The sequence below is a fragment of the Perognathus longimembris genome, chromosome 18 (assembly GCF_023159225.1).
Source record: "Perognathus longimembris pacificus isolate PPM17 chromosome 18, ASM2315922v1, whole genome shotgun sequence".
NCBI lineage: Eukaryota > Metazoa > Chordata > Mammalia > Rodentia > Heteromyidae > Perognathus > Perognathus longimembris.
Window position 1 is genome coordinate 36,620,408 of NC_063178.1, and position 5,775 is coordinate 36,626,182.

A 5,775-nucleotide genomic window follows, 5' to 3' on the forward strand; every position below is an offset into this window, starting at 1 on the left:
ATTATGAAATAAGCATGAAATACATACAAAGCCTTTTGTTCATGTGCACGAACCATCTGGCTAGTTTATGCTACATAGAGGGATTGAAGTCCATGATTTATTGTCTGACCAAATAACTGACAGTATAAAAATAAATGAACAATAGAAAGCTGAAGTATCCTGTCTGAGGGTGATAGATATTAAAGGTATCTGAAAAAGAGCAGAGGAATGGGGACTAGAAGTAGATGGGTAGGAAAATACAAGATAATAGTCAATGTACCTATGTAAAAACGGACTTACGAAAGTTGGAATGAATGTGGTTGCTAGAGATAGGAGTTATAGATAGAAATAATGACAGAGATCAAAAGCATTATATGAGTACATTTCACAACTATTAAAAACAACGAAAATGTTTAAATGAGAAAATTACTTTCCTTTAATTTTACTGGTTTACTTAATATACTTCACGATAGTGATTGTGATAGATGGTAATATTCTCATTCATGGGCTATCCAATTTTGATTTTTTCAGCTTACCTTTGGGCCTCTTAATCAAGGCCTGAGTGACCATTACAAGTTCCCTGCTCTGTATCAGATGGCCCAGAAGGACACATCAATAGCTACTGCCATGGTCTCCTTACTGATTCACTTCAACTGGAACTGGGTGGATCCTTTTACCATAGAAGATGAGAAAGGTTTGTGGATTCTTCCTGCATTGAAAAAAGAAATGGCCAAGAACAGAGTTTGTATAGCCTTTGAGCTAGTTCTTCCAACCCATGGTGTATCATACATACTCAAAGTCATGTCCCTTTATAACCAGATTAATAAATCCTCAGCAAATGTCCTTGTCATATTTGGTGATGATGAATTTCTACTAGATTTAATGAGGTGTGTTGAGCAACTATTAATAAAAGGCAAAGTTTGTATCCTGAACTCACATTGGGATTTAACCATCAGAAAAAGATATTTCATGCTTGGCTCATCCCATGTACCTCTCATTTTCTCACAACATCACCCAGATGTTTCTGGATTTAAAGATTTTGTCAAGGCAGCTAACCCTTCCACCTACCCAGAAGACTTTTTCCTTGCTAGGTTGTGGTTTCTGTCTTTTAATTGCTCAGATTCTGAGTCTGACTGTGTAACATGGGGGAACTGTCCTCATGAGGCCTCCTTGGATTGGTTGCCTGGGCACATTTTTGACATGACTATGTCTGGAGACAGTACAATGTGTACAACGCTGTGTATTCTGTGGACCATGCTCTCCATGAGATTCTTCTTTATCAATCAGAAGTACAAACAATGGGAAACAGGAAATGGAGAGTCCATTCCCCCGCACAGGTAAGGGCTTCTGTTTCCGATGGCACACACCGTCAGAACAGTCAATTTGTACAGCACTTTATCACAACATGAAATTAAATATTTTAGTTATGTTCCCCAAATTAAATTAATTATGTTTCTGTAAAAGTCTGTGAGGTTTTCTGGAGATGTGTTCCTGTGCTCTTAAGGAAAACAGGCCAGTAACAAGCAATAAATTAATTCCACATTTCCATACATTCTTATACTGATTAATAACCTGAACATTCACACAGAAAGTGTTTTGATAAGTTATTAGCACCTTTTCCATATGAGTTTCTAAGCATGACCTGCTGAGCAAAAGTATTTTTATTTTTAATAAGTGACCTAGTTTCATTCTCCTTTAGATATTAAAACTTGAACAAGCTCAAACTATAACTCTAGACACTAATAGAAGTCATTGTTGTGGAAAACTCTAACAAGACATCTGAGAATTCCTGCATTTATGATTATTTAAATGAAATAGTGAGGTGCCAGACTTTGAAGTCAGGCCCCACCACGTGAACCCCATTTTAGAATCGAACCCTGAGCCAATCAGATTTGTACCTGTGTTCTAATCTTGCTTGCACAGCTGATTGTTGTAACCTTGTTCTTTGCCTTTATAAGCCCTGTGTAATCACAGCTCGAGGCTTCCTCCTAACCTCCGCTGTGCTGTGTCAGTGGGTAGGACGAGGCCCGAGTTGGCAGCTCGTTAAATAAAGCCTTGCCTTGCTTTTGCATTTCGGAGTGTCTGAATCTCGGTGGTCTTCTTGGGGGTGGTCTTGCGACTTGGCACAACAATAGTTTTCTCTTGAAAAGAGGACTTCTAGCATTTTGCTGAGTGACCAACATTCAGGAAAATTATTTTTATTCCTGCAAGATTTTCTTCTGCAGTGGTTCATCAGCTGTCTGTGCTTTTCTTGAACTCTGAGTCAGAGATTAAAGACACTCAGGAGCTTTTCTTAATTCTTAATTCTAATTTTCTTAATTTCTGTCTGACCACTGGGATGTACTTCACCATAAGATGATGTATCTCTTGTAGCTGCAACCTTTTCTGAAGAACATCAAATTTCAGAATCCTGTTGGAGATTGGGTGATTTTAGATGACAGAAGCAAATTAGAGGCAGAGTATGACATTGTGAACATTTGGAATTTTCCAGAAGGTCTTGGTCTTGAGGTGAAAATAGGAAAGTTTTCTCCATTTTCTCTACATGATCATCAACTGTCTTTATCTGAAGATATGGTAGAGTGGGCCATAGGAACTACAGAGGTGGGTTGGATTTAATTCTAATGATTTTAAGAACAGATAAGTAAGTAAAATTTACACTTAAAATGTATACCTGATTGAATGCCAGCAACTGTCTCCTATAACACTAGCTACTCAGTTCTGAATATCCTGATTTGAAGTCAGGCCAAGCAGGAACTTCTGTGAGAATGTTATCTTCATTTAACCAGTGCAAAAGAGGTCCTGGGGGCTGGATGATGCTTCTAATCCTATCTACTTGGGAGTTTGACATCCTCAGTTCTCAGACTAAAGCTCACTTTAGAGCCCTGCCAGGCAAGAAATCTGTGAGACTCTATGTCATTAAACTATCAAAAAACTAAGCTGGAGCTGTGGATCAAGCAGCCCATTACTCATCTTGAATAAAAGCAACTCAAGGACATTGCCTAGACACTGAGTTCAAGCTCCAGGATCAGCATCATCCAGGAAAAATTCAGTTTGTTTCTAAATGTTAATTTTGAACAATGTCATAAAATACAAATTGCACGTTTCTTAGCAGGATTCTAACACCGATAAAGTATCTAAGGAATTGCTTCGTGTGTTTGAAATGTTTATTTGGTTCTGTTCTCTGGTTGCTTCATTTAATGGTTAGTTGAGCTGTTACTTAGGTATCTTTCATGAGAGTAATAATTGAATGTGGTAGCATATAATCCTTTTTTGAATCTAAGTTGTTCAAATAATGGAACTTTTGCAGTGTTAGGAAAAGCGTAAACCATTTCTGACACGTGTGATTTTCCTCAGGCTGTTCATTCTGTCTGCAGTGAGAGCTGTGGTCTTGGATTCAGGAAATCTCCTCAGGAGGGAAAGGCTGCCTGCTGCTTTGATTGCACTCCTTGCACAGAGAATGAGATGGCCAATGGGACAGGTAAATTCACAGTGGAGGGAGAAATACTTGTTCTCTCCTAGTGCCCCACAAACCATGCAAAGCACTACAAAAGTTGTGTATTGGGGTTGCAGTCAAAGTCCTCCTTCATTCATTTAGTAGTAATTTAATTGCAACAATGGATGATGCTGCTTCCTGAAAGAAAAAAAAACTAAAACAAATCATGTGCTGTGAATTGTGTAGGAATTACTTTTTCTAGTATATTGTATGCATATTTATTTAACTATTCAGTAATGTTAGCAAATTTTCTATCATATGAGGTGCAAAATCCTTTAAAGAATGTGGTCTACAACTTTCTAAAAATTGCTTTTACATTATAAAGATAACACAAATTGTTATTTCCTAGAGCCCAGAACTGTTTTTGAAACAGAGTAAGTGCTCTTGTTTGGTACAAGTGTTGTAAATGGCATGACTCTATAACTTCTAAGAGTGATTACATTCTCTGTTCCCTTGTGCTTTACAGGTGATTAGGAGAAACAAATATCACAATTACAAGAAGGGACCACAGTGCTCCTAGCTACATTGCACAGAGACATACAAAAAATGAAAGATCGGGGCTGGGGATATGGCCTAGTGGCAAGAGCACTTGCCTCATATACATGAAGCCCTCAGTTTGATTCCCCAGCACCACATATACAGAAAATGGCCAGAAGTGGTGCTGTGGCTCAAGTGGCAGAGTGCTAGCCTTGAGCAAAAAGAAGCCAGGGACAGTGCTCAGGCCCTGAGTCCAAGGCCCAGGACTGGCAAAAAAAAAAAAAAAGAAAGAAAGATCCTTTAGTCATTTTAAATAACGACATTGAGTTGTACACAAGAATCTGAATATTATTATGGAAGCATGAAGAGATGTATAAAGTGATTGTTAGGATATTAGGAATTCCAAGAAACAATATAAATAGTATTCATTGAAAGTAACTAGTTTCAACTAGACTTCTGGAAACAAGTGTAGGAACATGATGAAGTTACTAAAAATAATGCTAAACATGTATGGTAATACATGGTCAAATGAAGATTATGCTAGTCATTTTTGGTGTATAAGAATTTTTTTATAGGGAGGGATTTCCTAATTTCCTTGTAAGTAGTGAAAAAGGAATAATGGTAACTTGTCTTTCTCATCAGATATAGAGCACTGTGTAACGTGTCCAGATAACCAGTATGCCAACACAGAGAGAAACAAGTGCCTCCTAAGAGCTGCAAGTTTCCTGGCTTATGGAGAGCCCTTAGGGATGGCCTTGGTCTGTATGGCTCTTGGTTTATCTACACTCACAGTAATTGTTCTTGGGGTGTTTGTGAAACATCACGACACCCCCATTGTCAAGGCTAATAATCAGGCTCTCAGCTACATCCTGCTCATTTCCCTCATCTTCTGTTTCCTCTGTTCCTTGCTGTTTATTGGCCGTCCCTACACATTCACCTGCATTCTACAGCAAACCACATTTGGAGTTGCATTTACTGTAGCTGTTTCTGCTGTCTTGGCCAAAACTGTAACTGTGGTTCTGGCCTTCAAGGTCACTTCTCCAGGGAGAAGGATGAGGTGGCTGCTGGTATCAGGGGCTCCTAACTTCATCATTCTCATCTGCACTCTGATCCAAGTGACTTTCTGTGGACTCTGGCTGGGTACATCTCCTCCCTTCATTGACACAGACACACACTCTGAACATGGCCACCTCATCATCCTGTGTAACAAGGGCTCCCTCATTGCTTTCTACTGTGTCTTGGAATACCTAGGCTCCTTGGCCCTAGCCAGCTTCACTGTGGCTTTCTTGGCCAGGAACCTGCCTGACACCTTCAATGAAGCCAAGTTCCTGACCTTCAGCATGCTGGTGTTCTGCAGTGTGTGGCTTACCTTCCTGCCTGTCTACCACAGTGCCAAGGGCAAGGTCATGGTGGCTGTGGAGGTTTTCTCCATCCTGGCCTCCAGTACAGGCTCCTGGGCTGCATTTTTGCCCCCAAGTGCTACATCATCTTGTTAAGGACAGACAGAAATTGTCTGCATGGCTTCAGGGATAAGAGACATTGAAGTCAAAGTAAGCATTGTTAAGACTAAACTCATATATTTGATTACTACATACAATTTCTGAACTAAATCTATAGTAATTTTCCAGTCTTATGATTGTTTATATTATGGAAATGTTACTTCAATGAATTCGGGTGTATTGCTTACATTTTTTCTTATATATTTTTCATTCCTTCTATTTAACATGTACTTAATCTTTATTCCAATTTTTTTTTTTTTTTTTTTGCCAGTCCTGGGCCTTGGACTCAGGGCCTGAGCACTGTCCCTGGCTTCTTCCCGCTCAAGG

General features: G+C 39.2%; 1 pseudogene; it reads left to right on the forward strand.

The window, feature by feature from the left end:
• The first annotated feature begins 606 nt into the window (after positions 1–606).
• Positions 607–5,492, forward strand: LOC125366938 (annotated as a pseudogene).
• The last annotated feature ends 283 nt before the right edge of the window (positions 5,493–5,775 follow it).